Genomic DNA, 12,458 nt, shown 5'->3' with positions numbered 1-12,458 from the left:
GCCTGTGGCTGCTGGTGTGGCTGGGGCTTGTGCCAGCCTGGATCCATGGCCTTGCCTTTCCTGACCTGTTGTGCTCCTGCTGCACTCTCCAATGCACCTTGGCCATGGTGGAGTTGCCCTCCCCTCCCGTGGTTTTCCTTGGGGTCACTGAGAAGTGCAGGGAAGGGCTGCAGTGATTGTCAACAGTTCGGGGGGATGCTCTTTAGCTGCTCTGCTACTGAGCCACCCTAGAATGATTTCTGTGGCAGATCTGGCTGCCTTTGGAAATTGGCAGTTACTGGAAGAGATCAGAGACCGTATGGGAGAGGAGACAGAGAGGAGGCAGCAGTGACAGCTGAGGGAGCTGAGGAGGAGGATGGTTTCTCTCTCTGGTGGGCCAGGAGCCATGAACATGAGATGACAGGACATGAATGAGCTACACATGCCCTGAAGCAGTCCTGAACCTGTAACAGCTTCAGCTTGGAGGATGCATTAACACATCTGCTCCTGTTGGGATGAGCCCATTTGCAGTGAGGTGTTTGAGCAGTTCTGACCTTTCTGCTGATGCCATGACCACGGTTGTGGTGTGCTGAAAGCAGGTGTGGTGGTGTTTGAGATGGGAGGAGGTGCTCTTTATGCCTCCTGTGGGTTGGCCATTTGTTGTTGAGGATTGTACTGTGCACTAGATGGAGGAGCCTTTAGCATTTAACTGAAAACCTGACCCAGCTTAGCTATTTTTGGGACTAGAATCTTGCTCCTTTGAAACTGTGCATTGAGTATGTTGTAACGTCAAACAGCACATGAGGCCAGGGGCTCTGGTCACTACCTTTCTAGGAATCCTGAGCTTGTCATGTCATCAACCTTTTCCATCCCTGTGCAGTTTTTTACCTTGATTTAGTAATTTAAGTTGCCTGAGTCCCTTTGCTTGCCTTTCTTTGTGCCAGGCCTTCTGTGGATGTAGATTTTTCATGCAATTCCCTTTTTTCCTGTCATGTGCTAAGTGTGTTTTATTTAAAGATAGTGCTGGGCTGCTTAGAACCCCCCAGCTCTGGCAGCAAAGCTGGAACACTGTGCCTGGATGCATTCCTTGTGCTCATCAGTGCCTGTCCACTGCTCAGAGTGACCCAGAGGAGGAATGTGATCCCTGTGTTTTGGAACCTCTCTTGGCTCAGCACTGAGCAGCCGCTTGTCAGTGTGCAGGAGGTGGCTTAAACATTCCCATGGCTCAAAGCCCAACCTCCAAGGACCTGCAGAGTGAGATGGAGCTGACCCTGGCAAGTGCTGGAGACCTGATTACTGTGCTTCCAGCACCCAGCTTGTCCTGTGGTGGGATGTGCTGCTGCATTTCTGTCATAGCTTTTGGGCAAGGCAAGAGGGATTTTTTAATTCAGTTATTACCGTGTTATCCCAGTGCTTCCACCTAAGCTGCATCCCAAAGTGTCCTCAGACTGTTCTGTTCAGTCTGCATTGATCAGATGATGTGGGAAAACCAGCAGGGCTAAGTTGGATAAGATCTTGTGTCCTTAGAGGGTGTAGCAGACTGTTGCCTGTCCAGGCCTCTGAAGGCCTGCTCTTCCCTGCTGTTTGGCAGCTGTGCCTGCAGACAGCAATGCCTGGCTCTGTATTTACAGTCTTGGTCATCTTCAGCAGCAAAACATCTCTGGAGCTGCTCTTGTTCCCAGATCTGATGTGCAGAAGATGAGGATCCCGAGGGAAGCTGTGCCCAGTGACAGGGGCATTTCTTGGTGCCTGAGCAGCTCTTTGTTGGGGGAGCCAGGCAGGGGCCCTGGGGTGTGGGAGGTGGCTGAAACTGCTCGATGTAGTGAATGTGTCACCTTGCTCTGAAGAACCAGGACAGCAAACCACCTCTGAATGCGCTCAGCACTCCCTTTCCAGGTGGAGGAGCCCTTGGCTTAAGCTCCAGGCATGCCAGTGCATCCAGACAGAGTTTGGAAGTCACCTCCTGGGAGAAAAAAGCCTGGAGGTGTCTCTGAGTGGCAGGAAGGCTGTCCCCATTAAATACAGAACCTCAGCAAAGTCTTCTCATCCTTGCAGCATCAGGGAAGCCTCCCTCCCTCTCCTACAACTGAAATGGAGCTTCATCCCCACAGTTCCTTCTCCTCCATGGCTCTTTGGGTAGGCTTGGAGCAAAAGCTGCAGATCTCAGTTGTTGGGGTTTGGCAAATGTGGTTTCCTACAGGGAATGCAGAGGGACATGAGCATTGAGGGTGTCTGGAAGGTTCAAAGCAGGACAGATCCTGTGCGGCTCTGGGGAGGCATGGAAACCAACCCCTGTGGGAGCAACTGCACTGGGAGCTCTGGGAGGGATCCCTGCAGCCTGTCCTCGCTGCCCCTCCCTCACCTGGAAGTGTGTGTGACTAGATCCATGCTAACACTGTCTGTACTCTTGTATTGTGTTGCAATTTGATCACCATTAAATAATTCCCTTAAACTCTCTGGCTTGAGTGCCTTTTTTTTGTTTGTTTGTTTTGTTTTTGTTTTACCTGTGCCTTTTGCCCATTTATTTTGGCTCACGTTGCTTCCTTTCCTCTTGTGGCTGCTCTGTCCCTTCTCCCTGAGGCTCCAGTCTTGCACTGTCCCTCTATCAACCATCTCCAGTCACCTTCATCTTGTTTTTTAAGCTTCCTGCAAAGCCTGGCTTGCTCTGACCACAGGCAGTGCTTTCTGGGTGAGTTGGAGTGGCAGAAATCCCTATGTTCTCACAAAGTCCTACACTGTCCCCTTCCTTTTTGGAAGCTGTGATTTGCTAGAAGTTTGTTGGTGCTCTGATTTCATCATGAGCTGTTTGCAGCACCCCAGTCCCTGATGCCGTGGGGTCACTTGAGAAAAGCTGGGATCAGCTCTGGAGCCAGAGCCCAAGGCACAGGGGGTGCTGGGAAAGCTGGAGCTGCTGGTTCCCACAGCTCATGGCTTTCTCTAACCTGGATTTGGCACCCACAGGTTCTATTTTATTGTGTTCCTGCCTCTCTGTGTCCACCCCCTCCTTCCCTGGGTGAGAAGATTTAGTTTTTATTGTTGTCTAGTCAGGTGAAACCACCTCGGGGTGAGTGTGGGTTGGTTGTATTTACCATTCTCCTCCTTTCCTCGGCAAATCTGATTGTTGCTCAACTCTAAACATTTCTTTGGGTTGAAAGAGCTGCTTGTTGGGGTATAGGTAAAAATGGCATTTTGAATAAGAAGAGAATTGGTATCCTGAAGCCACAGGCACCATACCCCAAACTTTCTCTCCCCAGTGTCTGTGGTCCCTGTGTCCAGCAGAAGCTGTGTGCTCCTGCCCTTGCCCAGCCCCAGCTGCTGGAGGTGCCTGGGGAGACACATCCTGCTGTGCTGGTGGCACTGGAGGGGGCATCTGAGCTGGCCAGGCTGGGAGAAAGGAGCCAGCTGGCCGTGGGCTGCCACAGCTGGGAGCAAGTGCCAGTGGCTGTGTTCTGAAGGGGGGAGCATTCATTCCTTGTTCTGATGGAGCAAAGGCAGCCACGGAGTGCCTGCTGCAGAGCTTTCTGCCTGCCTTCAGCAGAACTGGTGGCTTCTGTCTAAACCCTCTCTGCTCCCCCTGAGGTGCCCGAGGCAGTTGTGCTGTTTGGGAGGTTTGATTCCCCCCTGCCTTGTGGCTATTCTTGGGTCGGTGTTTAGCAAGTTTTTATGGAAACAACCTCCCCTACAGCTTGGGCTGGTGATTATTAGTCTGCCCCCTGCCCTGGAGCTGCAGGGCTGCTGTCTGGGGCTCCCTGGGAGGTCTGTGCGTGGCCAGTTCAGCGTGGGGAGCAGGAATTCTGCAGGGCATCAGGCAGACAGAGTCAGTGGGGTTGGAAAACCCCATAAGAACGAGTCCAATGCTTCCCCCAGCACTGCCGAGGTCACCACTAAGCCATGTCCCAAAGTGCCACATCCGTAGATTTTTTTTAGCACCTGCAGGGATGGTGACTCCACCACATCCCTGGGTGGTGTGTGCCAATGCCCAGCCACCTTTCAGTGAAGATCTTGGATGGTGACTCCACCACATCCCTGGCTGGTGTGTGCCAATGCCCAGCCACCTTTCAGTGAAGATCTTTTCTCTAACATCCAACCTGAACCTCTCCTGACACAACTTGAGGCTGTTTCCTCCTGTCCTGTTACTTGGGAGAAAAGGCTGACCCCACATGGTTCAAACCTCTGCCAGGAGTTGCAGGGAGCAGAGGAGTAACTTGGTGTCACCAGAGCTCCAGGAAAGGATCATTGTACTCAAAAATCACCCTTGGCTGTCACCTGCACAGCTGCAGGAAGGATGTCCCAACATTTCTGATCCCCTGATTGACCCTGTGCACAGCTTCTCTGCTTTGTCCCCTCTTTTTTATCCCTGTTGCTTGGCACTGTGTGGGATAAGAGCTCTGATTTTCAGGAAAACAAGCAGAATGGAGCAGTGGGTGAGCAAGAGTGAGCGGGGTGACCCGGGACAGTGAGGTGACAGCAGTTCCTGGATGTTCTTGTGTCCAAGCAGGTGCATGTGGGGACTCACCTGCAGAGATAAAGGTGTATGTGAGATAAAGCCCAGCTGTGGCACCTTGGGCCAGGTGAGTTTCAGCTGCATGTTGATCCTGTTGAGTCAGAGATGGGATTGACCCTGCTGGATTTACCACTTCCATAAAGCTCTGTGGGAGTTTTCTCCTGCTGTAACCCTGAGTGCCAACAGAAAGCCCTCAGTGCTCCAGCTTGTGATGCTTTCTTGGAAAAGCTGTAGGAACTTCTCCAGATCCATGGTGGACATTTCATGGGAGGATGGGGTTTTGTCAAGTAGGTTTTATTGGGTTTGTTGTGGAGTAACTGTTGAAATCAGAGAATCATGTAGGCTGGAAAAGACCTCAGAGATCATCGAGTGCAAATGCTGCAGTCTGAGCTGACTCAGGACAGGTAAGCACAGACTCTCTGTATTTAAGTGCTAAAATCTTCCCTTATGCCAAATCCTGCCTTGGGCAAGTAACTCCATTAAAAAATGCCGTGTTGGCCTCTGTAAGGCACCCACCAGGAATGCCCAAATCCTTGGCCAGAGGCTTTTTGGGAAGGGGTGATGGATGACAGAGCCCCAGCCCAGCCCCAGGGAGGAGCAGATGGGGCAGGACTGGGAGCACCTCCTGTGGCAGTGCCTGGAGCCAGGGCTGAGGGAAGTGTCCTGTGTGGGAATGACATGGGATGAGCCTCAGGAAAGTGTTGGTGAGGCCCTTCTGGTACAAAACTAAAGGGGCTTTGAAGTGGGATTGAACCTCCCCTGCTTTGAGTCCTCTCATGCATTCTGTGCCCTGGGGGGTGACTTGCATCTCCATGAGCTGAATGAAAATTCCTACTGTTCAGCCCATTCCTCTGCTTTCCTGTTTTCTTCTCCCTTTTTCTCCTGGCAAAGTTGTCTCTCTGCCAGGCCATGTCTGTCCCAGCCCTGGCCTGAGCTGCATTAGTAGCATTTGAGCACTGAATCCTCTTGGTTAAGCCCTTGGCTGTGTAGCCACTGTAAACCACTGTGTGTTTATAGGTTTGGTTTTGTTTTTTTTTTTTTTTTTCCCTAGCTCTGCCTTCCAGCCTGTGTCATTCCCTTTGGTTGCAGAATTTTTAAATTTTTTTTTTTTGTGGAAGAAGAACTGGAGCTGGTGCTGAGACCCAAAGCCCCCAAACCTCTCAGTGTAAATAAGGGATCTGCTGATCCTACCCTCAAGCCCAAGCCAAGCCTGCCCCTGAAACCACCAGATCCAGAAACTTTTCAAAGAAAATCCATCCCTCCTGCCTTTGGGAACTACTGGAAGCTCCAGGAGTTCTTCAGGAAGCAGGAAGCATGGAGCCATGGCAAGGCAGGGTCTGAGGCAGAGCTGCTGGGAGAGCTGGGGCTGGGATCCCACCAGGCACGGTCCTGTGCTGGCCCTGGAGCTCACAGCCCCCTCCAGCTCCCTCAGACCCCTGCCAGGCTGGAGTGTTGTGTCCTGGCTGCCTTTTTCCAGGAGGAGGAGGAGGGATGCTGGGGGATCTGATTGCAGGCAGGGCAGGGCAGGGCAGGGCAGGGATGCTGCTCCAAGCTGGGATGTGGCACTCTGGGCACTGCTGTACCTTCAGAGAGGGCTGTGGGGAGGCTACGAGGGAGCCCTGGAGTGCTGGGGGGGTCACAGGGCAGAATTCCCCCTGTAGATATGCTGTTGGGAAAACAAGGATGTGGGAATTGTAGTCACAGACTGGTTTGAGTTGGAAGGGACCTTAAAGCTCCCCGTGGAAGGGGTGAGCTGGGCTGGCCAGGGGACAGGCAGCTGGACCTCCGTGGGGAAGCGTTTCTCATTCAGGTGTGGATTGCAAGGACAGCTTTGGGTGCCCAGCTGGGGGGGAGCTGGGCAGGAGGAGAATCCCAGCCGGGAGCAGGGGGAAGGTGAGGACAAGCGGAAGGGGGCTGAGGGACAGCGGGGTCCCCTCTATTCCTTCCTTCAGTCTGGGTGAAAAAATCCAGCTGAAAAGAGGAAATATCCCCCGGGAAGGGCCCGAATTAGGAAATAGCCGCAGCTGGGGGGTCCCTGCTCCCGCTCCGCTCCCCGCGGCCGGGCGAGGGCAGCAGAGGCCGGGAAGCGGCGGGGCCGGGCCGGGGATCCCCCGTTCCCCCGCGCTGCCAGCGGGGCAGGCACCGCCAGCACGGGCATTTAGGAACCTGCTCTCGTTAGCCGCAATAAAAGTAGTTGTTGTTTATATTTTTTATTTTTATTGTTGAAAGCCCGTGAACGCCGAGTAGAGCAGATGTGCTTTGCGACGCTCCAGCCCCCAAATCCTCCCCCAAGTGTCTCCTGCAGACACAAAGGGCTTGTCCTGCTGCTGTGTCTGCTCAGCATCCTCTGCGAAAGCCACGGAGCGGGACGGGGCAGGCTGGGGGTGCGTCCAGCACAGGGGGCATGGGACATCACCTTACTGCTGTCCCCTCTTGCGGACTCAGGACCAGGATGGGAGATGCTGGACGTGCCCTCACCCCCCGTCTGGCAGGGGCACCCACAGCCTGGCCACCCCCTCCCTCCAGCGGCCCTCCCTGGTGCCAGCCGCCCACCTGGAGGAGGCACCTCGGGGCTGCCCGGTGCCAGGCTGGGGCTCACCCCCGGGACCCTCACAGCTCCACCGAGGAGCTCCGGGGTGTCCCAGCCCCGGCTGTCCCGGTGCCCCACAGCCGGGCCGATCTCGGGGTGCCCCCCGCCCCAGCTCCCCCCTCCCGGCCTGGCTCGCTCCGTGCCCTGCCATCTTGCGCCTGTGAATAATTCACCGTCGCTGTCCCCGTTGTTTCCTTGCAGGTATTTATAGCCCGTGCTCACGTCTCCTTGGAGGCAGCTCGCTCCGCCGCCGTGTAAATTTAGCTCCCGTCGTCTCTCACATGTCATGCCCTCCAGCCCTTCCATGTGGCTCCTTCCTGGCAGGGCCCGGAGCCCGCACGTTCCCCTCCATCGCTGCCCCATGGCCGGGCAGGGTGCTGGCCGTGCCGTGCCGTGCCGTGCCGTGCCGTGCCCGGTGTGCCCTGGAGGCCGGGCCAGCTCAGCTTCCCTCCGGCAGCTGCGCGGGGCCACCGAGCCCTTCAGCTGCCGCGGCACGGGGGATGCTCTGGGATTCCTGGGCCGCCATCTGTGCTGTGCAGATCCCCAGTCTGAGGGCTGCGTGTGGACCCGCTTGCGGACCCTGAGCTGGAGCTGTTGTCATCCCGCTCCTGCTCCCGGCGCCACGTTCGGAGGGGCACAAACATCCCCCCCTTCTCCTGCCTCCCTCGGCACCCAGCCCTCTGCTCTGCCCCGCTGGGCCGTGAGGAGGGGACGGGGCAGCTCTGGGCTCGGGGGATGGAGGCTTCTTCCACCTCCAGTCCCCAGGGTGCTGGGCCTGGCTGCCGGTGTCACGGTACCCCTGTCCACGCCGAGAAATGGAGCCGGGGCTGCAGCACACGGGCCGGCTGTGCTGGGCACGGCTGGGCTCTGAGGATGGCACCAGTGGGGACAGAGCCAGTGAGGCACTGGGACAGCGGCAGGAGCGGTGCCGGTGCCCCGAGCACAGCAGTGCCCGTGTCCCGTCCCCCTCAGGGCCGGGCTGCTCCCACAGGACCCCACCCCAGGGACCCCGTCCCCAGCCTGGGGCCTGACGAGCCACCCGCAGACACAAGCAGGCAGAAGCGAGCCCCCTCCCCTGCTCCCTGTTCCCCACCCTGCTGCCGGCGTGCAGATACCCCCTGAGCTGCCCCAGCTTCTCCCCAAATCCACCGGGGCGGTGCTGGGGGCTGAGGCTGCACCCACGGGTGCCGAGGCGGCGGCGAGGGGCCCCCATGGCCACACAGCCCCTGCTCGGTGCTCTTTAATCGCCGATCCGGTGGGGAGGTGGCAGCGGCTCCCTGGGGTGGCGAGGGAGGCGGGGGGCACGCTGGAGGTAATTAATGAGCATCCTGCGTTCTCCCCGCTGTGCCTCCATCCATCCCCCAGGACCCAGGCGGGCACCGCCTGCTCCTGCCGGCGCTGGGGGCCGGGGGACCTGGCGGCACGGGGCCTCGTTAATATTTTAGGAGCTCTTTTGTCCGCAGGGGATGGGGAGGCTCGTTCGCAATCGCCTTTCATCTCCGTGAGGCCTCCGAGCGGCTCCAGCCTCTTATCTGCCGCCTCCTCGCTGCTTCGCTACAGCTTGTTATGGGGCTTGGCTTGTTGGGGTTTTTTTTTTGTTTTTGTTTTTGTTTTTGTTTTTTTTTTCTGGGAAGGGTTGGAAAAAAAGCCTGGCTGCTCCTGGCCAAAGGGCATCCGCCAGCCGTGCTGGCGGCAGCTGCTGGAGCATCCCCGCACGGCTCCTGCCTGCCTGCTGCCGTCCCTCCGCCGCCTGCTCGGGGCTGCAGCCCTGCCCGGGCTGGGCTGTGCCAAGGGCTGGGGCTGCCGTGTCCCTGCTGGTCCTGGGGAGGGCTCGGAGCCCCTGTGGCGGCAGGGAGAGGGGGTTTGTGTGTGTGTGTGTGTGTGTGTGTGTGTGCACTGCCTGCCTGTGCCACCTGTGAAACTGGAGACCCCCAAGGGCTGTGCCAAGGGGTCCATGGATCCACTAAAACCCCGTTCCCTGGCGGGGATGCCCAGGGGGAACATGAAAAATCAGCCCTGTGCCTCCTGGCTGGCTGAGAAGGGGCAGAGCCAAGGTGTAGAGCTGGGCTGGTTCGAGGAGGAAGAGGGTGATGAAGGAGGAAGTACCTGGAGGGGGAAATGGGAGCTGAGCTGCATTCCTGCTACCCCTCTGAGCTGGGGAATGTCAGCAAAGCTGTGAGAGCAGAGGGTGTCCTGGGAAGAGGTCTGGCTTAACATCCCCATGGACAATTGTCTCTAGGCCCTCCCTCCGACCTCTCCTACATCCTCCCCTTTCTCCTCTTGACATCTTGGCAATCCCTCACTGTCCCCAGGTCCCAAACTCACAGTCTTGGCCCCTCTTGTCCCTCCTGGGCTGTGTTACTCATGATGTCCCTTCTCCAGTGATGGTCCCAGCTGACTGAGACTGTGTGTTGTGGGGTTCTTGGGGGTCTCCAGGTGACCCCCATGCACACAGAGGCTCTCCTGAGGACTGTGCTGCCTTTCTCTTTCATTCTGTCCATCCGCTGTGCCACAAAGGCAACAGCACTTACCTTGTCCTGGAAAAAGCCCAGCCCCATGCCTGGCCACCTCCCCGTGCGGGCACGGCCCTGGCCAGGGCAGGACAAGCCAGTGCCACCAGAGCTGAGCCCATCTGTCTGTCCCTTTGCCCAAGCAGGATCTTGGATCCCCAGAGGAAATCTGGCTGAAGGCCTTCAGGAGACTTTTGCAGCTGTGTTCTGCCAAGGCTGACAGCTTCTTCCCATGGGAAGGTCCTTCCCCATCAGCCAGTGATGCACAACAGGCTTCAAACTCCCTCCCGGCACAGCCCAGCTGCAGGCACACCCACACCGCCGGGGTCTGCTGCTGTCCCTGGGGAGGTGGCATCCTCCTGGCACTGGCACCGCTGCCAGGTCACCCCAGCTGGCACTCCAGGCCTGGGCACCTCGGGGAGGGCTGGCGCCTGCGCTCAGGAAGGCGGTGAGCTCACGGGTTTCATTTTCTCAAGGCTTCCTTGGCTCTGACATGTGATCCTCTCTACAGGAAGGATGCGGCGAACGCGTCGTCCCCCGGGGCTGCCTGCCTCGACCTTGTGGGAAGAGGTAAGAGCACAGCATGGCTTTTCCGCCCCACTGGTGTCGCTTCCAGCAGCAATTTAATATCTCCCTGATAACCCAGGCCAAGTTTCAGGCACTGCAAAAAAAAAAAAAAAAAAAAAAAGAGCATCTCCTGGTAGAAGTCGATGTCCTCAGATGAAATCCCCGGTGTGGGTCTGCATGGCTGGCCCCACACTGCAGCTGTCCACTGCCAGCTCCACACTTGTCCTTGTCCTCTGGCAGGGCCCTGATGCCCTCCTGGAGAGGACTGGGGATGCCCAGTGTGGGGACTGGCACCCCTGGGCTCTGTGCCCAGAGGAGGGGGAACGTTCACCAGCCCCATCTGGGACACAGTGGGGCTGTGGCAGCTCCATCCCACCCCGTGGCAAAGCTGCCATCACTGCCCCCCTTCCCTCCCAGCGTTCCAGACATTCCCACATGGTGCCACCCATGGGGCAGATGTGCCAGGGCTTTCCCCGGCCAAGGGAAGGTCTGGGGTGCTCCCTTTGGGTGTGCACAGCCCCCTCACTGTGCCCCAGCAGGGCTGCAGGGATTGGGGCTCCCTTTGGATGCAGCAGGCCTGGGGATGGGCTCAGCCCAGGCGTGACCCTCAGGGCTGCTCTGGCCGTGCACCTTTCTCCAGGTCCAGGTCTCTGCTCCTGGCTCTGGGCTCACTTTTCTGGTTCCACTTGCTGAGCTCGGTTTCCCCAACTCGATTTCCCAGGCCCCTTCCCGTGGGCTCAATTCCCTGTGCTCACCTCTGTGAGCTCTCCAGCACCTCCAGAACGGAGGTTCCTTGGGCCTGGCTTGCTCGGCATGGATCTGCGGGCTCGGTTCTCCAGGCACACCTTGCCGGAGGTGTCTCCCAGGCTCGATGCCTCGCTGGTGGTTCCCAGCTGCTTCCCGGGGCTCTCCCCATCAGCCCGGTGCCAGCAGAGGGCCTCCCTTACCAGCACAGCGCCGTCTGGAAATTATAAAACACATTATCTATTTGGCAAAACTTTGTGCAAGGATCAGGAAAAGGGCTGGAATCCGTTCTCCTCCAGGAGACCGGAGACAGCGTGTCCCCCCCGGCTTCTGTTTTCAATGCCAGCACTCAGCCGCGTTAAAGCCGTGGGAGCGTTCGTCATTAAAATGGCAATTGTGGAGCCAGGCAATAAATTTAACATCATAAAAGGCGCTGGGAGGGTCTCGCTCATCTGTTGCTCTTCAAAGAAAAGTGTTAGTTGCTTCCGAGAAAAAAAAAAAAAAAGGGAAGAAGCAGGTGAGAAGGGACGGGGTGGCCGCTCTCCCCGACTGCCGGGGCGCTGCGGGCAGCGTGGCCGGGCACAGGGGACCTTTTGGGGTGCCCATGGGGCTGGGGGTGCGGTGGAGAGGGCGCTGGGGCTCTGTCCAGGTGATGAGGCTTCCCCTCTGCGTGTGTCAGCGGGACGAGCAGGGGCGAGGGGCTGTGTGAGAACACCTCCCCTTCTGCTGCGGGGGTGCTCTGTCCCCCGTCCCCAGGGAATGAGGGACACCCGGCAGGCAGGGTGACATCGGCCAGGGCTCCCTGCTCTGCCCTGCACCCCTGCGGCGCCGCGGGCCCCCCCGGGCTGGGAGCGCCCCGGGCTGGGAGCCCCCGCTCCGCCGCCAGCCCCGCCGATAGCCATCATCTCCCAACGCCAGGCTCCGGCCGCCGGCGTCTGCCGGCAGAATTAGCCGTCGGATTGGAACCGTTCGCTAAATAATTCACGAGATTTCTTCCCTTTTTTTTTTTCCTCTCTCTTTTTTTTTTTTTTTTTTTTTTTTTTTCTCGAGAAAGCTGTTTTCTTTCCATTTATTTTTTTCCCCCCTTTAAGGTCGGAGTATTTTCCAGGCTGGGTTTCCATCGAGGGGGTGCGGACACGCTCAGGCAATACCGCCATGTGTTTACAGCTCAGCTCCCGGCGTTATTTAGGGATTGTAAAACCACAGCAGCTCGCTCGCTCGCTCCCCCCCGCTCGCCGCAGCCAATTTTTTTCCTCCATGCGGCTCTCGTTGCAGCGGCAAAGGTCAACCCCGCTCCTTTGAAAGCAGCACCCCCCTCCCTTATCAGATTTAGGAATCCTTGGGGGAGGTTGAAGCCGAAATGCAGGCAAAGCCAGCTGGCCGCGCTCCGGCCGGGGGGGCGGTGGGGCTGCAGGGTGGGAAGGAAGGATGGAGGTGGCTGCCGGCGAGGAGGAGGAGGAGGAGGAGGGCGGTGGGATGAGCCCCCGCGCCCGGGCGGGGCAGCACCGACAGCAGGAGCGGAGAAGGATGGGGGCGCAGATAATCCAGCTGATTAGCGGCCGCG

Source organism: Fringilla coelebs, assembly GCF_963513975.1.
Source record: "Fringilla coelebs genome assembly, chromosome: 15".
Taxonomy (NCBI): Eukaryota; Metazoa; Chordata; class Aves; order Passeriformes; family Fringillidae; genus Fringilla; species Fringilla coelebs.
This window is presented reverse-complemented; position numbering follows the sequence as displayed.